The following is a 26,660-nucleotide window of genomic DNA, read 5'->3' on the forward strand; positions in this document are numbered from 1 at the left end:
CTGGCAGATAAAATGGGCAAGTTTGGACTCCTGAGGACACAGCGAGGATATCAGGAAGCTAATATTATTTTTTTAACCGCCTCTCTGCTCAGCTTTAACTGACCGTATGGACAGTAAAGGAGGAGGATCACAGAGCTGGTTAACAACAGATGGTGGAATCCTGGACATGTCGCTGAGAAGGACCGTCTCTGCAGCCCAGATGTTGAACTGCTGGCCTTAAGTTTCTGTCCATGTTGTCCACTGAGAGAGTTCACCTGAGTTACCTGCTGACTCTGTGTGACATCATCAGCTGAGTCGCTGCCAAGCTACAAAAACAACACTCAAATCCAATCTCTGAAGATTTCCCCCACACCTTCCTCTCTGCTGCACCTCAACTTTCTACATGTTTATCATCTGCTTCAGGTTCTATTTTGTTATCTGTCTATTTCAATAGCACATCTTTGATAATGATTAATACTGTGTGATTAGTAAAGTGTCATTGAATTGAATATATCTAATCTTTTACTTGTGACCCTAAAGTTGAAGTAAACTGAACAAATAAACTGAAAGGATGCTTTAACAGCCAATAGCAGTGTGCTAAGCAAGTATCAGACATTGACTGACCATTATAGAGCTAAATTAGCAGCATCACTGGACTGTGTCGGGAACCTAATCACGGACTTAGCTTTAACAGCTCCGGAGCTGGGTGGAGGTCCTGCAGGTCTGACACTAATTAACATTTACTGTCTGCAGTTTCAGGGGTCTCTGAGCTGCATAAACCTCGTGGCAGTGAAAATAATCTCTATTCCTTTCTTTAAACTGTTAATGATTCCTAAGCCTTAAAATCCTGCCCAGCCTCCACTTTACCGAGGACATATGCTCTGCTGCCTTTAACATTAACGGATCAACATCTAAGACAAGTGGAATTTCAAGATTATACAAGCGCCTTATCACCAACTGCTCAGTTTCCTGTAAACATGGGGAGATGGTGTGTAAGGTGGGGGAGTAGAAGAAAACTGGTGATTCCAGATGATGCAGGGAATAGTTTTGAATAAGGGACAAGGAAATGATCCAGCTCTGTGAACTTTAACCTCAGCCTGATGAAGTTTATTAGTGGTTTTAAGTATTAAAATGTAGAAAAATGTCCACAGAAGAGGACTAAAAGGTCAGTTCTGTTCATCCACTTGTTGGTTTTGTGATTGAAATCCTTTGAGGTTGACAGGGCTTTGAAAATTGACCAGGATGGATTAAGAAAGGACCGGATTCATGTTTCACTGTGTGGAGCTCAGGCGAAAAGGCACCAGCAAAAAGGCACCAGCCTCCATTGGAGGAGGCAAACAGTGGCTGTCCTTTGGTGATATTAGTTACTTCAGGGGTTGCCCCTCGACTACGGGAGGTGGGGTTTATGGTTTCTGAGCAACTATATCCTCAAACCGCACAGAGGAGTTCCCCGGTTATACGCCAGAGGCAGCGATGAAAGAGATGATGGCGTCTGCCTCCAGGGGGAAGCTGCTGTCCCTTTCCAGCCTCAGAAGACTATATCAGCTTGCTTGGATGCACAAAATAATGACTAAACAGACTATATTCAGCCTGAAATTGTGTTCTGCAAACAACAACACAACCCAGTCTGCTCACAAGTCTTTAATCTTTATCTCCCAGGGACGTCTTGTTGAAGGCTATTAGCTTTATTGCTTTAATCACATAGCTTGAAACTGTGATGTTATCACCTCCACACCTAAGCTGCAGATATTTTCTATTGTCAGAGTTCCTATTTTAATGTTTTTATGTATTATTTTTCACCACATTTATCTCAATAAGACCCTCATCTGAAAGGAAGTCATTCAAAGACACTCTGCTCAGAGATTTAGAGATAAATTGCAGAAGAACATTTTATACTAATGCACAAAATCAAGACTGAAAGGACAAATTTTAAGACTCATATAAGTCCGCATGTTTCAGTCTAGTTACCATCTGAATGCTGAAAGATGGAAGCGGCTTCATTATTCTCATTGTTCTGTCTGTATCACATTAATCCAACAGAGGCTTATATCTCCAGACCAGCACTTCTATCACACAGGTGAGATTTCTAAAAGGGATTGCTTTATTGTCACCATCTTAAATGTGTGTTATACACCAGTGGAAAGATGTCGAGTGTTTTCTAAAGCCCAGCTTTTTGTGGCTGAACTTACAAAAAGAGTTATTTTGGCCTCTCCGTGATGAGCCGACAGAGCAGAAAGACATCAGACTCAGACCTGACTCACAGCACCATGATTTGAGTCCTAAAGAGGCAGAGGAGGGGGACATATGGGCTGAGTGGCAGCTTTTTTTCATCCGGGCCAATCAGGAAGGGGCTAAGAGCCTTGTGCTGTGGCTTGTGTTGCCTTCACTTACAGAGTCAGAGTGCAGTCTGCATACTAATAACCAACAAATAGGGTTTCTCTTTGGTGTTAGTTTTGTGTGGATCTTACACCTGCTCACAAATGGGCAAGAAATAGAAATCATACTTCTTGAAAAGTGGAATGTCGTTCATTATTATACACATAAAGTGTGATTTCTGACCATACTGCAGATGTCTGCAAAGGCTCTAAATGTTTTGTGATGTTGGATCGTGAGTTTTGTGTTGCATTCACGGGTTAATTGCTTATTGTTATGTTTGGTGTTCTCAAGTTTAGAGATGTGTCGTCGTCATAGCCGTGCAGAAGCCACTAAAAGTGGTTTAAAAGCTACATTAACCAGTTAATTAAAGATAAAATAACCTTTACATGGCTTCATATCAACACAAACGCGAATATTTGTATTTGAAATTTGGTCTTTCAGCGTTACATTTTTTGTCATTGTAATTCTTTTACAATAAAATCCCCAAATCAGCTTCTACTGCCTCTGAATTAGCGGTGAGGAAACTAGGAGTTTTAGTTTTACGAGCAGCTTCTGAAGGCAGCACAGTTCCCAAGGAGAAACCCGCAAAAGAAGGAGGTCGTTTATTCGGGTTCCTCCGATAAAATCCGTCGAAACAGCACGAGGGAAGAGGGGAGAATCCCGGATCGACCATATGGTGCCTGTTTGTGGGGTTGCGCCGTCACCGTCCAGCCTGCACGGAGCTCGGCGTGCAAATGCCATCAGGAGCCGCGAGGTCTCCACCTGTCCTCTGAATGTGAAGCCAGACAGAAGCGGGACCCCTGCTCTCTGAAGTGATGGAGGGGAAAACGCTCTGAATAAAACTCGGAGTAAGTAGCCTACAGAATAATTCGAGATTGAATGAAAGCGCAGACAACAGAGTGCGTGATGAGGGCTGCAGTCTGCCTCATTAACTCACCTGCACCATCCCTCTGTTCGTGTTGTTTTACACCAGAATGCAGCCTTTTTTACCGTTTCATGGCATTTTTGTTCATTATCTCAACCATGTCACGGTTTCTGTGCATAGTTTGGATTTATTGGGCCAATGTGAAGCTTTAATTAGCTGCAAGTATCTTTATTTTTCATCATGGAGTCATTATTTCACACTTTCACAACGTTAAAGACGCCAAAGTGTTGTTGATCAGTGTCCGTTTGGAAGCTTAGAAGTGAAGTTTCAGCCTGAAAGCGCTTAAAAATGGAAATTTTAATATTCACAACATTTTACTCCACCTGCTTACAAGTTATTGAAAGCTTAGTAACATTTACTCTGATAATAAATTCACATTTACACCAAAGGTAGCAGGTGTTCTAATATTAAAACTGCAGAGCAAATATTTTGGGCAGTTCTAAGGTTTTAAATATCAAAACTAGGGCTGTCAAACCATTATTTTTTAAATCTCGATTAATCGCATTTTTTATCCGTAGTTAACTCGCGATTAATCGCTATATTAAAAATATAGTTTGAATCAAATAAACACAAAGAAAAAAGTCTTATCTTTTATTTCTTCTTTGAAATCTTTAGAATAAAAAAGTGAACTGTAGACCCACTTTAATGTCTATTTCAAAAACACAGCAAAGAAAATGTCTTAAAACTGAAGAGGTAGCAGACAACACACAGAACAGGGCCTAATGACAGTTAAATTAATTAAAAACTGCATTTATTAGACACATCAGATTCAGAACTTTGACTTTTCTCCTATTTATTAAACCAGTTGCTAAGGCGGCGATTAACCGCGTTTAAAAACGGTTAACGAGCTATTTTTCTTTAATGAATCGCATCACATTACACACATTAACTATGACAGCCCTAATCAAAACATCATATAAAGTGATCTGGTCCTTACCACAGCCTCAGATGAACAACAGCACATGGAATATTAAAGAGGGGCATTATCAATTCAACAACAACTGACCTAAAATACAGAAGCAGTCTGTGAAGTCCTTCATGATTCAATAGCTCTTTCTCTCATGGTTCTGGAGGAATCTCGGCCCTCTTCTCTCCAGCGCTGCTTCAGCTCATTGAGGTTTGCAGCTTTGGTTTCTGCACAGCTCTCTTAAGGTCCCACCACAGCATTTCAGTCAGGCTGAGGTCTGGACTCTGACTGGACCGTTGCAGCACCTTGATTCTTTTCTTTTTCCCACATTCTGCTGTAGATCTGCTGCTGTGTTTGGGATCATTGTCCTGTTGATGAGCCAGTTTCAGCCCAGCTTTAGCTGTGGGACAGATGGCCTCACATCTGACTCTAGAATACTTTGGTATCCAGAGGAGTTCATGGTGGACTCAATGACTGCAAGGTGCCCAGGTCCTGTGGCTGCAGAACCAGCCCAGATCATCAGCCCTCCACCACCGTGCTTGACAGCTGGTATGAGGTGTTTGTGCTGATATGCTGTGTTTGGTTTCCTCCAAACGTGCTGCTGTGCATTAGGACCAAACATCTCCACTTTGCTCTGGTCTGTCCAAAGGACATTGTTCCAGAAGTCTTGTGCTTTGTTCAGATGCAGCTTTGCAAACCTAAGCTGTGCTGCCATGTTCTTTTTAGAGAGAAGAGGCTTTCTCCTGCAGCCCTTCCAAACAAGCCATCCTTGTTCAGTCTTTTTCTAACTGTGCTGTCATGACCTTTAACCTTTAACATGCTAACTGAGGCCTGTAGAGTCTGAGATGTATGACCTTTAACCTTTAACATGCTAACTGAGGCCTGTAGAGTCTGAGATGTATGACCTTTAACCTTTAACATGCTAACTGAGGCCTGTGGAGTCTGAGATGTAGCTCTGGGCTTTTTCACCTTGGGGTGACCTTTAACCTTTAGCATGCTAACTGAGGCCTGTAGAGTCTGAGATGTAGCTCTGGGCTTTTTCACCTTGGGGTGACCTTTAACCTTTAACATGCTAACTGAGGCCTGTAGAGTCTGAGATGTAGCTCTGGGCTTCTTCACCTTGGGGTGAACTTGCTGGGACGTCCACTCCTGGGAAGACTGACAGCTGTCCTGAATGTTTTCCACTTGTGAATAATCTGTACCGGGTGAAGACTTTTCTGGAGTTCGGTTGCAGCGTTTTCATGTGGACAGGATAGCAGTCAGTATCTCTTTGGTTTGACATCATAATATCTGCGTTTCTCTTCTTTGTTGACGTACTAATTGTAGATGCTAGTAAGACAGACCACTCTCACCCTGTTAATGGCACTTTTCACGTCATTCCCGATGCATCCAAAATGTATTGCCAAACTTAATTCAACACAATTAACTCTTTGTCTGCTAAATATAACAGAGTTAACTTTGCTTCAGGGTCTCCATAGTTTTATCCATCATGACAGCTTGTTTTAGAGGTAAATATGATATATGTTGAAATGCTGATTGCAGTAAACAATCGAAGGCATCTGCCGGGCTTGGGCTTAAACATTAAAACATTGTCCTCCTCAGAGCTCAGATGGATATCAGCGTCCCAGTTCTGAGTCGTATATCGAGTTTGATCTTATTAAAGATATGGTGTTAACACGGGACACTTGGAACCTGAGATTTATATGTAGACTGATGTGATCTGGGAGATTTCAACATAGAACTGTGGCTGCGTTTTCCTTTTCTGTTTCTTCTCCATGATGCCATTTACTAAATGAGATAAGAGCTCTGAGCATTTTCCCCTCTTTTCTTCTGGGGAGTCTCTCAGTGACTCCTGGGACTCTTTTCGAGCCACATTTTTCAGCATGAGTGGGCTACGGCAGGCAGGCAGGTGCATCCAAGCCATGACTGGAAATGCTTCTGAGGCTGATGGGGATGCTGGCTGCCTTCCAGGCTGCAATCAGATAAAGTTAATGAATACAGGAAAATGGTCTTATTTGCACTGCGGCAGTGATTTACTTGTTTTATAGCAACAGAAAATACTTTATAATGGGACCTCAGGCTTTCCGTGTATAAATATTGGATGAACTCACACTCATTCAGAGTATTTATTCCAAGAAGGGGATCACATGACGTGTGGAAAACAATGTAAAATATCTCATGATGGTGAGTTGCTGCACACGGAAACATTTTAATGCTTTGCTTGCACAGCATCCTTATGAGAAGAAACAATTGACTCATCATGAAAGATTAAAATCCTTGGCTAATGGATTGGTTTTCCACACAAACGCTAACTCCAGACGGTCTCTTTTCTTCTGCATCATGTGTGAAGGAATTCAATCAAGGCCTTTCACTGAGTCTCTGTTATTTTAAATGAATCAGCATCAGTGTGCTGGAATTTGATAAGCAACGTTCCAGTTTTTTCAAGAATCTTTGGTTTCAGATAGCTGGTCTAACATCGGAGTCATGGACTGAGTTTGCATCTTTATCAAGATGAGTGTTTAGGCTGCTTTTTTAGAGATAATGTTAATCTATACTAACAAGGCTTCTCTCATGACCACCCTGGAGGTGCCAGGAGCAGCGAGTTGTTGCTCACTTCTGATAAAATCCAGTCAGGCCTTTTTGTTTTCCTCGCCCACGTATGGTTTATCTCCTGGACCTTCAAGAAATGCACAAACTGGTTGTACCAACAGTTAGTCTGGTATTTAGGAGTGAAACTGTGATGCATCTGCATGTGAAGACACAGCAAAATAACAATGTTTATAGTGAAATATGACGGTAAACCGTCTCAGTTTACACTCCAGCTCCTTCCTCTGCATGGATCACAAATCTGCCTTTTAGCTTTTCTAAATACTTTGTTGCAATCAATCTTTAAGAGTGTCTGGTACAAAGAGTCTTAATTTAGGGACGTGTTAATCTTCACTTAATAAATGTCTGAGTCGTCCCATCAGCCTGTCGGGTAAAGCAACACTAATCATGTTCTGCTGGGAAAAGCTGCAAATTGGCATCATATGAATGTTACTTTGACACTTGCCAGCTATTTAAACATTTTTGCAGAGCAGTTTCCCCCCTAAATGGTTGTGGGACTCCCTAATTGTAGCAGCCCCCCCCCCCCAACAGGCCAGCAGTTGGCCCCACAGAAACTGCTTTGCATGCCTGAAGAACATGGCAGAGACTGAGGTGTTCACCCGTCCTCCACACTCCCCGGATACCAATCTGATGGCATCTCTGGGAAGCCCCCACAATCTGTCCCCACCCCACAATCTGCAGAGCCCAAAGGAGCTGTTGCTAATTCCCACAACAAGACACACCCTGAGTGATCCGAGCCGTTTCTGGCAGCATGAGGAGGACCTTCTCAATATTACGCCGGTGGTCATAATGTTATGGCTGATGATTGTACGTTACAACTAAACTGGCTTTGAAATGAGCAAGATAAAGCAAAAAAAAACTAAGTTAAATCTGATTTCAGTTTGATATTTCCACTCCAGCGTGTCAGAGAATCAAATACCTGTCAGGGAGTCAAAAATAACCTTTAAGCCAGTTAATTAGAGACACAGAAATGAACTTTTCGAAGAATTCCGTTGAAGAAAATGTTGGAAAAACGCACAGAAAGACTTTTACTGAAACATTTACAGTATTTTTAGTGTAGATTAATGAATTTTCAAACCCAGACTGAAGCCCTGATTGTTAACCTTGCTTCCAAACATCAGACTTCATGCATATCTGATGTTTGGAAGATATTTTTATCTAATTCAAGAGTATCTCAAACTCAGGCTCTTCTCTCACTTTGTAACTGGATGTAACAGACAGTCTATTAAACTCTCACACCGTTGAGTCTCATAGATTTCCCCCCGCGGAGTGTTGCTTTGCTGCACCTTATCTGATCTCCACATGGACTCAATCAGTGCAGTGATGTGATAAAAGGTCAGGCAGTGGACCTGCAGACTCTCACAGCTTCCTGCCAGCCTCAGACACTCACAGGGAGAGTCGTATATCCATGACTTCAGAAGTCTGATTTGCATTCATTATCCTTTGGACTTACTCAAGCCTGAACCATAACTACTGCTTGCCTTACCTGATCAACCTGATAACATGTCTTCACCTCATGATGAATGATTTATGTTGTGGGGACTAACTTTTTATCCCCTCACAGATATCCCTGTGTGAGTTTAGGTCCTCACAAGATAAGCAACAGCTACAACACACACACACAGCTAAACCAGAGTCAGTTTCTCTAGATTTAATGAGACGGCATCAGTGGGTCAGGCTAAGCCAGCAGAAATGCGTGGCAGGTATACTGAGGGCCCTGGGGCGGCTAATGCTAATGTGTTCACTTCTGACAGGCATTGTAATGTAGTGCTGTTGTTTTAGATCAGCCTGGCTGGACAGAGTATAATTACCTTCCATTAGCTTATTGGCTGACATCAGGTGCTTTCTTTTAGCCCAACGACTTCCAATTATTTTGATCTTGAGTAATGGTGATTATTGTGGTCATTAAAGGAATGAAAGTCTGTATTATGAGCCGTTTTTGCACAGTAAACAAATAACGGGAGAATGAAACCCTACGGACTGTTATTCAATCCAATCCAGTCACACTTCATCAGTCCCAAAGGGAAGTTTTATCGCTGAAATATGAATTAGTATTAAAAAAAATGCTGTTATTCGTGGTGTATAACAAAATATTAAAAAGATCAAAAACAAGCTGACGAACAAGTAGAAAGTTGCCATGAATATTTTAGTCTGTCGTTTCTGTTGCTTGGAAACAACTTAGCTGGTGATGTCACACGCAGCGTGACATCACAAACAGGTGAATTCTCTCAAAATTAGGCTCAGAGTCGCTGGATGCAATCACCACAAGACATTTATTTCACGTTTCCTAGCAGGAAGCTGGCCCAGAGTTGTGTGACTTCACAAAATGATACTATTGGTAGTTTATATGTTTACTGGCCACCCAATGTTATGAGAACCAAAAGGTAGAAGAAGCCTCCCCCCATCACATAAACCTTTATTCTTTCAGCTTTTCTCATCATTTAACTCCACGATTTTCTAATGACGGGTCCGGGACCATCATCCGTTGCCTCTCTGTCTGCCCACATTGTCTTAAAGCTAGTTGGACTTGTTCCTGCAGCCATGTTTCGGTGAAGATATTCCTGCTGCGTCCAAGCTACCAATGTCTCACGCGTCCAGTGATGATCAAGGGAATAGATGCTTTAACTTCCTCCTCCTTTGTCCACATTTTGATCCTGCGCTGCATCCTAGACGTCTCCACTTCAGTTAATCTGGATTGTGGATCTTATTCCAGGCTTTGGTTGAGTTTAGAAAAGCTCAGTCAGCTGCTGCATGCAGTTATAGTTTTAAAAAAAACTATATTTTCATATAAAATGAGAAAATCTTACAAAGATGCAAAGAAATATGTCCTTAAACTCCTTTAAACGGTTGTATAGCTTTTTAACTCTTGGACAAAATGAGCCTAAAACGACACACAGATGAGGAAAATATTTCACTTTGATTCAAAACGTGCATCTTTTAGCTAATAAAGTACAAATAAAGTAAAGCCGGTATATCGTTAATATCATATACCCATATTAGGCATTCTGTGCAGCAGTCGATGAATAAGATGAGTGTTTGGTTTAAACACGGATCACATGACATGGCTTTAAACATAAATGAGGTGTCTGGTCCTCAGTCATCTGTTATGGGAGGCTATGAAATCACGTGAAACTCTAAGGTGGTAAATCACGCTTTCAGATCACGATTAAACTTTCACCGTGATCATGAATCTTATTTTTAGTGTTTGTTGGTGCTGTGGTCTCATACTCCACCTGAAGAGGGACCAGCCTTGTTTTACATCTCAGGCTTCAGCCCTCCTGACCTTCTGCCGCTGAAGCAGGAGCAGATGAGGAATTCGGCTGGATCACGCAGCAGTTCCAGCACATGTTGGATTTTCCAGAGTGCAGAAACTTCATCTTTTTGGCTTTAACGAACTGGAGTTCAGCTGTTTTCATGTTTGGGGAAATAATTTCAGGCAGAACGGATTTCAGAAGATTGCACTTGAAAAGGCTCCTCTTTGGCATTTCAAAGACATTCGGCCTCGATTGGAGGAATTTTCTCTGGATTCAACAAGGCAGCGATTACACAGGCTTCAAATATGGCCGAAATGTTAAAAATCAAGGTTGATGAAAAGTTATTTTGAGGCTGCATGCTGGAATTCGAGGTAAACAATGAGGATAATGGGGAGCGCGTTTGTGGCATCAATTCTCATGCATGAACTCTGCCGCCCCATGAGAACCTCCTTTGTTCTTTTGTCCTGCCTGCAAGATAAACTATAATGCATCCCCCTGTGTCCTGTTAGAACATCAGTCACAGCTGCATGCACAGCCACACGAAGGCGGAGTAGCTGACAGTGTGTGAGCATTCGTTTGTAGGGCGTTTTCTCCCCCTCTCATCAGTGAACTGAATGAACAGTGTCACTGTAGGAGGATGCCAGTCTGGGGTCCCTATCCCAATTATAGGCAGCCACTAATTACCAGTTGGGTAATTAAGAATCAGGCAGCTGTGCCAGAAATCAACTGCGTCTGGGAGAGCATCCAGAGGTGCGGCTGCTGGGGGTGAAGCGGTCAATCACATCCTTTTACAGCCTTAAATATGAGGCAGTCAGAGTGAGAGGATGCTGTTCAGTTTGGGTCACGCAGAGGTTTTAATTGTGCCGTCGGAGTGAGAATGAGAGGGGCAGAAAAGCTGAAAATTCACTTGATAAAATGTTAGTAAGAGTGCTTCGAGTCCATCGTCTGTCAGTCTAACAAGGCTGACGGCTCTCTTTGTCTCACACAAACATTTAGACACAAACTATTTCAGTCCTCAAATACTCCCGAGATAAGACGAGATGAGATTCTCAACCTTGAAGAAGTTGTGCTCGAACTGTTCCATCTTCATTTAGTCTTGCATGGGACTAGTTTCTTAGTCCTGCTCCTGCTTTTTTCTGCTGGATTTCTGACCATTACTGACCAGTCCAGAGAGATTTGTGGCATCCTGATCCAAAGGCAGTCCTCTAGTGTGAATGACCTAAAACAATAGAATTTGTGGATGGACAGAAGAAGGTTTAAATGCAGATAGCAAACCGGAGAAGAAAAACTAAAGTATGTGCAAAGCAGAAGGTGAAACCAGACAATGAACAGGACTACAGGGAATACTAGAAGATGGTGATGACAGAGAGCTGAACAAAGGAGTATTTATATATATATTTATATATATGTATGTATACTGAGGGGGAACTAATGAGGAGGCAGCTGCAGCTGTGGTTGATTGACTTGGAGACAGGCGTGGAAGTGGAGCTGAGCAGCAAACTGAAGATACTAAGAGTCCTGAACACAGGACTGAGTGCATGGATAAAGTAAGTTTAACCGAGAACACAGAACAAAAGATTCCAGAGAAAAGACAAAGGAGAAGAAACCACGAGAGGAACTGCAAAAAGACGAATCAAGACTAGAGTAATGCAGACGTAATAAATCCAAATTCAAACTAAAGAACACAAACAAGAAAACAGAGTGCAGAGGACAGGAAGAAGGCTGCTGAAGGACTGGAGCCAGGACTGCTGAGCAGCTACAGTCTTCCTCTCCCAGAGGGCCAGCAGCTGGGTTTTAAACCAGTTTCTGTATTTTCTGTTCTTTATAAATCATCCCGTTCTGTTTTAAATGTACATTTAGCATCCAGGCCGACTCTTTTGGAATACTTTATGTTCTCCTTGTACTGTGTTTGTAAAGAGAACGCATAACAGTGATTAATCCATGAAGACAGATTAAATAACTCCTCCCTGACCCGTAGAAATGTATCTAATTTAAATGCATCATAAAGTTTTTACGTTGATTCTTTCTATTGTAAAAGTCTTTCTTGCCTGCCTGCTTTCTAACTCATCCATGCGTCCTGGTGTAATCCTCTCTAATGTGGCCTTCAGCCCATAATGATATTACACGGATTAGACGGCATAATCCATCCAGGTTTATTACCCATTACACTATTAACATACAATAGAATTAAAGTCTGTATTAATTGCTTTACAGTGATGCATAAAAGGGTGTTTTAAAGTCTAGAATTATGTCCAGGGTTGAACCATGTTGAGAAAAACAAATGAAAGCTTTTATTTCCAGTGTTTTCACCTCTTTATGTCACAACAGAACAAACCTAACTGCTCTGAGAAAGTGACTTAAGATGTTTCTTACTCCGGTTTTTACATATCTGGAAGCCTGACTTTGTAGTTCTGACTACAGTAAAGGGCAGGTTTTCTCTGGCTCAGACAAAAGGTTGAGGTTATTACCCCAGCAAGCAGCTTCCTGCCAGTTCAGTCATTTTTTAAAAGCAAAACCTTGCTGACAGCCTGCCGCAGGGTAACAGCTCCCTCATTGTGAGCCCTCTTCACCCATCATGCTGCGTAACCATGAGTAAAGCTACAGTTAGGACTCCAGCTGTGTTCTCCTACCTATCAAACAGCTTTTTGGAGCCTTTCTCCCATTTTCTTCACCTTTTTCGCCTCTTATTACTCTTCATTTCGTCATCGAATTACAGTTGTGTTCCACTTCTGTCCAACTTCAGATTTTCATTGAATGTTTCCTTCCATTTTTTCTGAGAGAAACTGGAGACAAAGTGAGCAGATCCTCCATCAGCGCCAGGATAAACCGAACAAAAAGTGTGTTCTTTAGCTTCTCCTGAAGGTGTTTTCAGGCTGAATAGTTTTGGACTTTCTGTGGAAAACGGGACTGGGCTGATCGCCTGACATAGACTTACTTTAAACCATCGCATACCCTTTTCTTTGACTTTAATACTTCTAGTTTCTCATTTGTTGGTGACATTGACATGACCAACAGATGTTTTTCAGAGGTGTGCAGCTGAACTGATGGTTCCTGCCGTCCTTTGTATTCTGAGTGGAAGCTAAAAAAGACGAGTTGCATTGAGACCAAACAGTTCTAAGGGCTGTTTGGGGACTGGGAGGCTCCCTGAAGGACGGCTTACCTCCAAGGCGGCTGAGTTCTCGCAGTACGTAGAAATGTGGAAGTAGCATAAGCATCCACCTGTGGGAGGGAGAAAAGTTGAAATGGAAACTCCTCCATCACAGCCACGGTAAATCCACCTCAGGCTTTGCTGTCGCTCCACTCAGAATCCGTTGTTGCCGTCGTGAATCGATAAGGACGGTGCTCTAATTCAATGGCCAAGTTGAACTCTAACTGTAGCTCGACCCAGCTGTGCACGTGACCTTGAGTGATGAGAATTCGGCAGAATTTCTACACATACCTCCATTATTTTTTTTATACTCGCTGAATCTAAATCGGTGTTTTGCGTGGGCTTGAGCCTATCCCCTCTGCCATTAGGCGAAGGGCAGCCTAATGGTTATGGGCTGCTGATTAAGCCATTAAACAGCTCCCTTTCTTTCATTTTGTTTCCTTCAGGCATCGAGATTTAAGCAGCAACATGTGGACATAGGACGGCTTCACGGTTTGACAGGCTGCTAACGCTTGGAAGGTAGGATTTGACTTCACACCCTCTTTATTTTTGGGTGCAGCTGCAGTTTATCACCTCAGATAAACGTAGAGCAACATCGTCAGAACAGTTACTTTATCAGTATTGATTTCTGCGTTAATCATGTTTAATAAACCATTAAAGATCTCCTAGTTCTTATTCGATTACAGTAAAATACAGCCGTAAAATTCAAGGTTATAAGTTCAGCTCCACAGCATATTCAGACTTTTCTGTGATTCGTTAGCGGTGACAACAGGGATTTCGTGCAGCTCCCTCAGTATGTGGAGCCCTGAAGTAATTAAGCACCAGTGTGTGTTCCACAACATAAAGACAAAAATAGCATTGAGAGTGGATTTTTACCCGCCAGCCTCTTTCTTTTTGAGGTATTGTTCTTCTCTGGGACTTTACAACCACACAGAGAAGGCGGCAGATTTTACAGGCAGCATAAATTTCTCTCCGAGGAGATTTCTCCCTGTGTGTATGAGTGTTTCTATGTGCTTGAGTGACTTGAAGTGAGGCGCAGAATGCTAATAGGACTAGAAGCCTCTGCTGCTTGTGTACTCCCTCTCAGCTTGAAGGCATCTCCTGCTTTTGTGTGAGTTCACAACACATATATTTACCCACATCTGGACGATTAGGACCAGAGAACATGTCTAACTGCAGGAAGCATCATCCTGAAAGCAGCTGAAATGACACGCCTGTGTTCTGCAGAGAGGTTGGTTCGTTGGACACTAAAGAACCTGCACTGAGTATCTGATTTTCCTTTTGCAATTTGCTTGGTAAAATATAGATTAAAGTGCTGCGTTCGCTTTCTTTATCTGTTTCTGTCATCCATCAATGCTGAACAGAAATGGATTTTTCTTCCCACTATAGCTGCATTTTGGCCTTAACCCATCAAAATTAAAGGCTCTAAAGATGTCAGAAAAGAGGTATCGTGAAGCTAAGTGAGACCTTACTGGAAAGGCCCTTTTCATTTAATTTGGAATCACAATTTTCTTGAAGCAACAAATTCAATAACTGTTGGGTTTGATCCCAACTGCTGCGTTCAGCACTGCAGAGAGCTGCTATACGCACCTCCTGCCACTGTGACTTCATCTTATTGCAATGCCGTTACTATGAGCTTATTCTTGCTGTTACTTTTGAAGAACTGGTTGAATAGATGATATTTGAATAATTGGACAGTAAAAGTTAAAGGTGGCATTTTATCTTCTGCTCCTGAGAGCATATATTTGGGTAAAAAACTCCCCAAAAACACAACCCTCCTCATTTAACGAGCCGTTCTGATTTTCATTTCTAAAGTACGTCGCTCCTTAAGTTGGCTCCGCCTCCTCTGCTAAGCCCCGCCCCTTCACATCCACCCTGCTGGACGGATGAAGCCAGCTTCTGGTGGAAATGTTCTGCTGTCAGCTGCACTGAGGAGCATGCATCTTCCATCCAGCTGCAGCCTCAGAGGATATAAGAGCCCAGTGGATAAACTATATCTGAGGGTAATGTTCCAGCAGAGTTAGCTAAAGACTGTGAATGTGCAGCAAACACTTTTCATCCCACTGTTTTAACAACTTGGTCCAGTTCAACGCTGGACTGAAGGAACTGAGCCACAAAGAGGATCAGTTCCAGCTCTCAGAGCCTGAACTTCAGAGCGGGGAAATGGAAGCATCTGAGAGATAATTCCTCATGGTTTATTTATCTTTTCCTTCATAGAGTGAACAGCAGCTGACCTCATCAAAAGGGTCCAACAACGTCTCCAACTCGAAGTTGAGTCAAAACAGGCTGAGGCAGAGAGTCACTGAGCTGGAATCAGAAGGCCAGTCTCATTCATCTCAATGAGAAACATACAGAGGTATTTTTCACCTTTTAATATGTTTATAGGGAATTAATAACCCTTAAATACTTTTGAAAGAACGTTGCCATTAACGCCAGTGAATGTATTGCATTGAAGTCGGTTCCAACTGACGATGGTTTGTCATTAGGACCAAAATCAACCAAAATCACTATATATTCTTTGTGATTTTAGTTTGCACCATTATTCACTGAGCTGCTGACGTCATAAGCCAGGAACACCTCCATCATCGGTCGTGTTAGACCTGATAATGTGGAGCAGACTACGCTTCAAGGTTTGATTAAAAGAGTTTTCCTGATAGTTGAACAGCTGAAGTGCAGGCGTGAACCTTTCCTCGTAGTTGGAAATGTAAGCAACGTTTTCAGCGGTCGATTTTCATGCAAACTGCTGGCAGAGCGTCCCACAAACGTCCTGATTTGATGGGGACAGTCACAGGTGGGTCACAGATCCTTTCATTTGCAGTTCTTGGTCCGGTAAGGAACGCTCAGACTCTTTCTGACAGCAGGGCTGTCTCTTTTTCTTTGTTGTTTGAACGTGGGAAAACTTCAGAAGTCACTAAACAGTTTCAATTCATGACACCAAATAAGTGAGAAGTGGTGTTTGGAAGTATTTTCTACCATAAATGTCAGAGTGAAGAAAGAAGATGATTCAATCTGTCATTTATGTACAAAGCTGCTGGCTTATTGCCTCCCAGGGGAGGTTAGCAGAGGTTTAAGCAGCAGTAAAGTTAGGCTCATTATAACTGAGGGTGTAGAGATGCAGATGTTGTTCAAGGTATTTGATTTCCTTGTTTCTTGCATGTGGCCCTGCAGCAAATACTTTGGTGCCCAGTCCTGGAGCCCGGCCCTGAGTTCCAGGACGCCTGCTGTAAATTCAGCTTCCGGCGTCGTCACTGAAACCTGATGTAAATGTCACGGGACGCAGGGGGGGGGTGGTCGTCCCCTTGGAATTACCCGCGGCCACCTACTAACCACCCCTCTCCACCCGATTGTGGTTCTTTCCTGTGACTACGAGTGTGAGCGGTACTGACGAGCCCCAGCTTAGATGCACAATTAAAAACAACAAAAAACAGCAGGGATCCCTCTTTTCTTAAAACATAAAAACACAATTAAAACCTTTGTTAAAAATAGAGTCTGTGCGTCACGCCCACTGTCCACTATCCACCACGCCAGCCAATCCCGGCTCCTGGTTGGTCGGCTCCTCAGTGGTCCCAGCTACGGACGTGGACCTAAAAAACAAAGAACATGGGCGGCAGACAACTATGCGGACAGGAGGGTCACTCGCTCTCTCCAGAGTGGGCCTGACCCTACAGCTAGCAGTGCATTGGACATCAGGGACTCACAGCTTTCGGTCACAGCCACTGCGTCCCAACAGCTACCGATGCACTGCTCCGGCGTCTCTGGCCAGCCCACGAGTCCCTCCTGCCGCCGCCGCCGCCGCCGCCGCCTCTCGCTTGTCCACGTCCGCGCCGACCAACCGCTCCTGTCGTCTCTTCTGCCTTCCTTGTCCTGGCTACTTGGCCTCCTTAAAACAATCTAGGCGCCAGTCCCAGCACCTGATTGGCTGGCGCCACAGTCAGCCACAGGTGGATCCACTTAGTTGTTAACAAAACAATACATGCAAGAACGCAAATCATAATCAACACAATTGCAACAAAAACACAAAATATAATTAAACATGCAACTTAAACATAACCAAAACATAACAAGTAAGTGGATCACACTCCTGATGTAAAGCCTACCAGCGAGCTTGCTCTTTTGGGCAGGGCAGAGCGCCGCATCACGGCTGTTTGAGGCTTCATTCTGCTCACATGGAAGTCTCATAAAGTTATTAAGGCTGTCAATTGATTAAACTATTCAATCACACTTTTAATAGATGTTTTAAATGCACCTTAAAGGGATATTCTTCAACATAGGAGCAGACAGATACGTTTCCTTTATGCTAATCCACATGTTCTCAGGCTCACTCTCACTCCTGCACTGTCTTGCACACATTGTCTCTATGACATCTGTCTGAATAGTAGGTCGCTTTGAGTTTTGCACCAACTCTTGTGGCACTTTTCATGTATTGCACTCGTTCAACTGCATGCTCTGTGCAAAGCTCATCACGGCACAGTTAAGCCCCACAAGCAACAACAGAAGGGCAGATTGACCCGAATGTAGCATTCACTGTAACTGTGTCCAACCTGCTGCAGGTGGAGTTCTTCACTTGTCTGCATAAACTGATCTCTGCATCAGCCCTGAAGGGATATTTAAGACTCGACGCTCTCCAGTTATAACGCTGTTCACAGCAACCGTGACGGCAGATAACTGGTCTTGTCCAGAGAAACATCTGGCATTGAAAAGACCCTTTTCTTCATACATTTTAGCGTGTCATCCACAAGATTAGGCTTCTTGATTTCTCGCACTACGGGGTGGACCGAGGCTCACATTCACAGAACATAGCTGCGTTAAGCTTTGATTAGAAAGAATTAGTGAAGAAAGTTCCATTATTTACGTGTTCATTTGACAGCCCTAAAAATGATGCATTTAAATATTTAAACCTCCTAATTGAGCCTTGGTTTGTGCAGAATGTAACAATCTTTTGAAGAGATTTAATCTGAAGCAGGAAACATCTAAAATCTGCAGGACAGCGGCCCTGGAGGACCAGAGTTTGACATCCCTGCTCTATATGTTTCTCACCTGTCGCCATCAATGGAAGCATAGAGATGAATCATCTGGAGACCTGCTTTAAATTTTATAGCAAATCTATCCAATAACTTCTGAGATATTCTCTTGACCAAAAAGATTGCAAAAATTGCCATAATTGTTAGAGCCATAAACACCAGATAACCAGCATGATATCTTCCTAAATGACTCAGCCTTTATTTAGTTTGTCTGTCACTTCTGATATTATGGAAATGATTAGTTATAACTTAGTTTTAGCTGGTTTTATTGCTGTTCTTTGTTACTTTTGTACAGGACTCTGGTCAACGTTCTGCTCTATAAATAAACTTGACTTGACTTAAAGTTGGTTTTGGCTGAAACAACCGTGAAAAAAGTGAGAAATGTGTGTGTTACTGACAGAGAATCCTAAACCAGGCTTTACATAAAGCTGCAGAGGAGGCTTTTTCATGGAAAACATGACTCTGGTTTGACTCACTGCCTGCAGACGTGACACAAAACAAATTTTTATGCTCGATGTTAATCTACACACGTGGCTTCGTTGCTGTTTTGCTTTCAAACGCCGTCTTTTATCATTGGGAGCTGTGCCATGTGAGCCGGCTGTAGCCTAAAGGCTCCTCTAACAGCTTTTTAAGTTGGGTCACTCAAAGTGTGACCACCTTCTCAGTCCACGGACCCTCGGTTATGCTGCAGCATGACCACATTTCACGCAGACCCTACCCTCATGCAGAATAACCGCCTCCAACAGCTCACAGCCATTGCTTGTTATCTTCATTCTGCTCGAGTACAGTGCCATTGAGATTTAAAAAGCCCCCCCACCGTCTGAATATTCTGCATTATAATACATCTCCGCCAGCCCACCTCCATTGATGTGTAAATGTAGATGTTTCTGAAGTACGCCCAGGGTTTGTACGCTTAACACGAACGCTGCTGTGCTTGAATTCTGACGGCTAATGTGTTTTATTTCCGCCTCCCACGCTTCAGCCTTTATGTCTTGGGAATAGTGGAATAACGGCGAATTCTGTGTTTCCGAGGTTAATCCTTTCTCGACTAACGGCGAACCCGCCAACAAACTGTGGCTGCTGCTTCCTCTTCAGTCCTGTGGAGGACGTTCAGCCCGCTGCACAATGTGTCAAACTGTGCGTTTACTGGGTTCATTTGGGCTGAATATTAAAAGATTCACCCTTTTCCCAGATGCATGTGTTTGGCAGTTATCGGTTTAGCTAATGTTTATTCAGATGCACGCTGGTAGGTCTTTGTACTCCGTTCTGCTGCGTGGGTCTGCTAAACGAAGCGGACCACTTTAATATCAAAAAGTGAACTGTTTGATTTCCCTCTGGTGATATTTCACAGCTTAAGTCTCATCTGGGGATGAAGCTGGTGACAGGGAATCTGTCATCAACATTATAGATGCTGCAGAGTTAACAGCTTTGGACATGGTACAGTAGAAAAGCACGGACTGATGGGGAAAATTGGATTTCATGTCCTCGCATCTGAAGGGCTGGGCTCATTCAGGGTGCATGTGGCTGCTGCAGGCATGCTGGTTATGAAGAAGCCCTATGGTCATAGTATTGCTTTATATCAGCCAATACAGGGCTGCAGAGCACACACTCGTTCACAACAATCCGAGCATATGGGTCACAGTTTTTCTTTATGTAACATCTGACATGTACAACGCTTCTTTAATGGAGTTCTTCAGTGGCTTCTCTTTCCTGTCGGCCCTACTGAGAGCTGGTGGAAAATGTAGTAATGAATGAGGTTAATGGGTCATAATGATTACATGTGGCCCTGTTTTCCATTTATTACTCGTCACCTGTTAGGCGCACCGCCTGGTCCAGTTAATAAACTCTACATCAGCAGCTGAAAGTGCAAAATAAAAACTGGATCTGGCATTTTCTGAGTCACATTTTCTGAATTTTTACCGTTTTAATTCCACTTTCTTTCTTATGCAGACGACTTAAAGGAGAGACGCGTTCACCTTCCCCCTCTGTGTGACTCTGCTTCTGCTTTTCTGGTTGTCTGACCCTGTGATACAGCCGTGCACCTGACTGATTAAGACGCCCAGTTGTTTCGTGCTGTCGGCTTTCATTGCATTAAGCCCCCGTATAACAACAAAGCCTGTAATAGACCTGCCTGTCCTCTGCCAGTAAGCATGTCGGTGTCATGTATTGAGCCTGAGCATGAGGCGTCCGAGCCTCTGCCTGAGCGTGAGGCGTCCGAGCCTCTGCCTGAGCATGAGGCGTCCGAGCCTCTGCCTGAGCGTGAGGCGTCCGAGCCTCTGCCTGAGCGTGAGGCGTCCGAGCCTCTGCCTGAGCGTGAGGCGTCCGAGCCTCTGCCTGAGCGTGAGGCGTCCGAGCCTCTGCCTGAGCGTGAGGCGTCCGAGCCTCTGCCTGAGCGTGAGGCGTCCGAGCCTCTGCCTGAGCGTGAGGCGTCCGAGCCTCTGCCTGAGCGTGAGGCGTCCGAGCCTCTGCCTGAGCGTGAGGCGTCCGAGCCTCTGCCTGAGCATGAGGCGTCCGAGCCTCTGCCTGAGCATGAGGCGTCCGAGCCTCTGCCTGACGTCAGCAGGACAGTAATGTTTTCACGTAGGATGAACCAATCGGCACATTTTAAAGAAAAAAAATGACATTCCTACACAGTGTCAGGACCTGGTAGCTTTTAAACGTCTGTTTGTATTTTTTCAGTTTAGTTTTCTCCGTCACGGCTTCTTCCTGATTCATTTTTAAATGTGTGTCTACGCCAGTCCTCGTGACCCACCGCCCAGCATGTTTTCCATGCTTCCCTCCTCCACCACACCTGATTCAAATGATCAGAGTCTGATGAGGAGCCATTACCTCTCTGCCCTAACTGACGACACCATTGCCTCCTTCTCATCGTGTATTTAAGCTGTGTTCCCCTTCCCTTCTGTGCCACATCGTCCTGTCGGGTCCTGTCAGCGGGTTCCCGTGTGAGTGCTCCTTCTGTATGACTCCTGCTTGTTTTTGTGGTCACGATTTTTATGGAGGGTTCTGGTACTTCTGCCCCATGAATTGCATTTACAGGTTTAGAGCCTCGGACTGTCTCCCATCGACTGTATTTTTGAGGCCAGTCTGTTTGATCCTGATAAAAAGCACTTTGAATCGTAGCACTTTGAGACACAAGGTGACACCAGCCCTGGATGTACAGTCATCTTCCACCGCAATTCAATCCCTGGTTTATCTTAAGCATCCTCGGGCATCCTCTATACCAGACTCCGGTCCTCGAGGGCCGCTGTCCTGCAGCTTTTAGATGTTTCCCTGCTCCAACACACCTGATTGAGATCAATGCCTCATTAGCTGGTTTGTGCAGAATGTAACAATCTTCTGAAGAGATTAATTTAATCTAAATCAGGTGTGTTGAAGCAGGGAAACGTCTAAAACCTGCAGGACAGCGGCCCTCGAAGACCAGAGTTTGACATCCCTGCTCTATACGTTTCTCACCTGTCGCCATCAATGGAAGCATAGAAATGAATCATCTGGAGACCTGCTTTAAATTTTATACTTTTAACTTCTGAGATATTCTCTTGACCAAAAAGATTGCAAAAATTACCATAATTTTTAGAGCCATAAACACCAGGTAACCAGCATGATATCTTCCTAAATGACTGCATTCTGCGCTCAGCCTTTATTTAGTTTGTCCATCACTTCTGATATTATGGAAATGATTAGTTTTAGCTGGTTTTATTGCTGTTCTTTGTTACTTTTGTACAGGACTCTGGTCAACGTTCTGCTCTATAAATAAACTTGCCTTAACGTTGGTTTTGGCTGAAACATCCGTTAAAAAAAGTGAGAAATGACCGAGATGTGTTGAAAACGAAGCACATCTAAGTCCTCCATCACACCTTCACTTATCACAAAATTAAATGAACTGATTTCAGTTAAAAGTTCAGCTGGAAACTGCGTTTTAGATATTTTTTTCCTAACTTTTCATCACAGGTAATGTAGGTAAACCAGCCTGCTCAGGTTAGACTTCATATCAGTGGACAAAGACCTAGTTATTGTGCTGAATATAGTTCAGCGGGTCGAGCCTGTGGCATCATTTCTGTATGTGTGTCACTGTGTTCCATTGTGCATCCTGACCTCCATCAGCCTCCACCCAGCCACCCATCCCTCTGTGGCTTGTCAGGCATCAAAGGAACACACTGTGACCCACAATGCCGTTGTGGTTGCCAAGCAATCAAGTTCCTGATAAACTGGCAGCGGACGTTTTTATGACATCCTGAATTAACGCACTCCCCCCCCCCTTGAAATGTAAACATTTCCATCACACCAAGAGGATGAACAACAATGCATTATTCCTCCCCAGCAGAGCTAACAGTAGCAGCCATTGTGCAGCAGTGAGGTCTGCATTAGGTGCAGCTCTGCTTATGTTCACTCCATTAGGCCTCCTCTGTAAATGCGGGCACTAATGTGGACACATGGCTGGAACTCGGTTTATCTTTGCGTCTTGATCGGCTCGCTGCTTCAGGGAGACACTGAATGCTTTCAGGCATCCAGGGTAACTTAGTCCACACAAAAAGCTGGCTCACTCTGCTGCTTCTCCTCCCCTGAGTCATGGAGGCAGAGCTAAATTTAGCAGAGTTTCTTTTTTTTTTATTATTCAGTTTTCAGCCCACAAATGTCACTCTCATTTACTTCTCAGGGAGAGGTTTGTCCGTGACTCAGCCGGAGCAGAGACGTGCCCCGTGAATTATTGAAACAATGGCAAAGCCCTTATAAATTATCTATCTGTGCGTCCCAGAGTGAGCGGGGGGGCAGTCCAGGGTGTACATCTCATCTTGACCCTCCAGGTTAGTAACCCCCCGACCTGGCACATTCAATGCTAAACACTCCCCTCCTCGCTGGCTCCAGAAAACAGTCGGATTGAGCTTTCAAACCAGAAATGTCGTTACTTCAGGACAGTATTTAACAGTCTAAAATAAGCTAATCTGCTGAATGACTCTCTGAGATAATAGATGTGCCTTTTTTTTGTTACACAGCTCGTAAATTCTGCTTTCTCCCAGTGAAAATACTCAAATAAACCCACTGCACTCAACCTGCTCACATCAAGCAGCAGGCTGACAAAGTTCCACACGAGCTCGTAAAGAAATTGTAGCATTTAGCAGCTTCAGAGGTCTATTTTCAGAGTTTCAAGGTGACTGATGGCATGAAGTGACACTGAAAATAATCAGTGAATCCAGTTTTTTCTGGAAAGAACTTGTTGTTGTGGCTTTTGTATTGATTTGAATAAATAACAAGTCTTAATTATGTGTGACCTTTAAATATGTGGTAGATTCTGTTCATGTTTGGCAGCACCGGGCCAGTTTTTGAATGCACTGTGCAGATCCCCTTTGGCTCCATGCACGACTTTGACAGATGCAGACGAAGCAGGATTCTTTAGATTATTCAGTAAAGGGAAAAACATGAAACATTTTTATGAAGTCAGGCAGTGATTAGTTCAGTTTTTATTGTCCAACGGGGTTCGAGCTCAGATACAGGCGGGTTTTTAAAGTGTTTGGACTGCATTTGCATTTTAACTAACACCACATGGATTGTTTTGGAAATTAGCTTTTAATATGGATTTAACCGTCTGATCGGCCCAAAAAGGGGCTGGATAGTGTAGTGGTATGATTGTCACCTTCCATGTGGGAGATCCTGGGTTCAAATCCCCTGCATGAAAGGTATTACCTCCAGTAGGGGTCCATAGGCAAGACCCCCTTACCCTGTCTGCCTACCTGTAAGTCGCTTTGGATAAAAGTGTCTGCTAAATGCATAAACATAAAAAGGAGCCTTGATAGGGTCTTTTCATTTTAACTAACACATCACATGGATTGTTTTGGACATTAGCTTTTAATATGCATTTAACTGAACAGCCAATCAGAGGGATCTCTCTCTGACTGACGTTTAACATGTCTGATCGGCCCAAAAAGGAGCCTTGATAGGGTCCAACAGCGCTGATGGTGCACGAGAGACACGATGTCAGTCTGCAGACTGTCTAGCTTCAGTAAGGTCAGGGCTTTTTAATGTTTAGATTGATGTAAGAAAATGTCGTTTTTGACAAAACTCTCACAAGGAAACGACGATGCTGTAAGTTAGAAAAACATTTAAACTTTCTGTTAAGCTGATGATCATTTTCTTAGTGAATTAGTCACTAAAAAGTTGCTTAAAAAGCCTTGCAAGTGTTCACAGATTTTCACTAAATATGTCGGATTCTGTTGAGAAGGCAGCGAAACGGACACCCGTGATGTCACTGTTGTGAGAAAGCTGAATGAGTCATATTAAGCAGAAACTCAGCACAAATTAACGATTTAATGTAAATTCACCTTGTCCCACACAGTGAGAGCCCTTCAGTCTGTAACTGTTCCCACATTTCACTGCACTGCTCTGAAACGGAAACTTGGATAAACCAGATACAAGCTTCTGAAACAAGTGTTTCTGAGGCTCAGCCTTAGCGATGGGGGGGAGCCCACGCTCCTCCACAATGAAACGAGTCCGCTGATGTGCTTCGGGCATCTGATTAGGATCCTGGATTGATGGATGTTTCTTAAACACCTCATAGGCAGGCAGGCCGTAGCTGTAAAAGAGGCCACTGTGTGCCAAAATGTAAGAACTCATACCTTAAAGGAGGTGCTACATCTCCTCTAATGTCCAGCTGTGCAACTGCTAACTTTGAGCTAATAATGACATTTCATCCACACATTCACAGAAAAATGTGTGAGAAATGGCCCAAAACTTCCAGCTGACAGCTTCATGCGCCAGCAGCCCAAAACAAAAGAAGTTTCAGAAGGTTTTTTACTTTGAAAAACAGCAGCAACATGCGCTGCAGCTGCTGTAACTGACCAAGCAGGCCATTACAGATTCAGATTGGTCATTAATTAATGTTAAAATGGATTTCCACACAGCCAACGAGGCTGTAATAGCATGCTGTATATTTGATATGCTTCACCATAAATACACAGACTGACTTCCAGCCTATGATTAATCCTCTCTGCAGTCGGCTTATTGATTGTTTGATGTGCGGTGGAGCTGCTAAATATTGAAGAAACACTTTAACGGCCTTAAATGTGTTGCTGTTGAAGGCAAGCAGCCTTGAAATGCAGAACAGCAGGGAACACCCCCTCCACGGTTAGCGGGTGCATCGAAGCTCTTCTCACGCTGTGTCACCTGCTTTTTGCTTTGTTGGTTGATGGTGGAATTGGTGCAAAATAAGCAAAGGATGTTTCTTTAGGTTTTGTGTGAGTTTGAGTGTAAAGAATGAAGAAAAAACAGTGACTTTTGCTTTTATTTGGCACCATGACAGCATTTGTTTCCTTTGTTACTCAGTTTGTGCTCTTAAACCTGATGTTTGAACCACCTGAACTCGAGTGCTGTCTGATCCATATTGTCTGAAAGAAAGCTTTGGATTGATGGGTTTAAGCCTTCCAGGATCTGTTGTCTAATCTAACACCTTGTAAAATATCATTTGCTTCTGCCTTTTTAAATCTGTCACAAGCCGGCTTGTCACGGTGAATGTTGGGTTGGTTTTGCACGTGGGCTCAGAGTTTGATCATCTTTTGGGTTAAAATCAGTACCTACAGGTGCTGTGTTAACGTTTTAATGACCGGTGCTGAATGGGTGAACAAGCCACCTCATAAAGTACCTGCAGCAATGGAAATATAATGCTTAACAAATGGTACACACCATAAAGATGCAGTGACAATATTAAGCAGTGCTGCCAAGGTATTTTGTAAAGAGGCTGAGCATAAATCAGCTCTAAAATGGGGCTCCGCTTTAAGCCAAAGGAAATATAACTGGCTATACGTTCCCAGCCAATACAATTAAATCATATTAAATGACCATAAACAGCTAGATGTTGATGAATGGGTTTGTTTTTGTGTCACCATTAATGTTCTATCTTCATCGTGGGAAGGGTTTTTCTTCCTGGTTCCACACTCATCACAACAGAGGTCCAATAAAGCGACAGCGTTCAGCCTGACCTGTTGGATTGTGGACTTCAGGTCAGTTTTCAGTCACTACTCGGTTGGAAAATGACACCTCTGAGCTGCGGGATGCATCGGGGAGAGTTTCACTAGTTTGGTCATCTCTGGAAACACGAGCCCAAGGCCTGTCCCTGTTTGCCTTTCAGAAAGTCTGTCTACAATAAGACGTAGCCATGGAAACGCCTTTTCTGCCGCTGACGGTACCAGGGATGGCATAAGCTGTCTTTAGTTTTAAGTTGACAAGATCCGCAGAACAAAATGTTGGAGTTTTTACGATGAAGACTGAAAGATTGTACATAAGCTGCGTTTTCTTTGCTCATCTCCTCACAGAGATGAAACCGATGATGTTCATGCTCCATTCTGCATGTTCCCAGGGTTCAGGCTGTTGATTTGGCCCCAACACTTACAGGAAGGGAGGGACTGGATGGCGGAAGCTGCTTCTATGCAGACTTTATCGCAGGAAACCGAGAGTT

General features: G+C 43.4%; 1 protein-coding gene across 1 annotated transcript in view; it reads left to right on the forward strand.

The window, feature by feature from the left end:
* Positions 1–2,935: 2,935 nt before the first annotated feature.
* arhgef49 (Rho guanine nucleotide exchange factor 49) overlaps positions 2,936–26,660 on the forward strand; it is a 61,957-nt gene continuing 38,232 nt past the window's right edge. The window contains exons 1-2 of the mRNA XM_072397498.1: positions 2,936–3,203; positions 13,643–13,715. The gene's annotated coding sequence lies outside the window, so the exon portion shown is untranslated. The remainder of the gene's footprint in view (positions 3,204–13,642; positions 13,716–26,660) is intronic.

Source organism: Leuresthes tenuis, unplaced genomic scaffold, assembly GCF_036924035.1.
Source record: "Leuresthes tenuis unplaced genomic scaffold, fLeuTen1.0.hap1 SCAF_12, whole genome shotgun sequence".
Taxonomy (NCBI): Eukaryota; Metazoa; Chordata; class Actinopteri; order Atheriniformes; family Atherinopsidae; genus Leuresthes; species Leuresthes tenuis.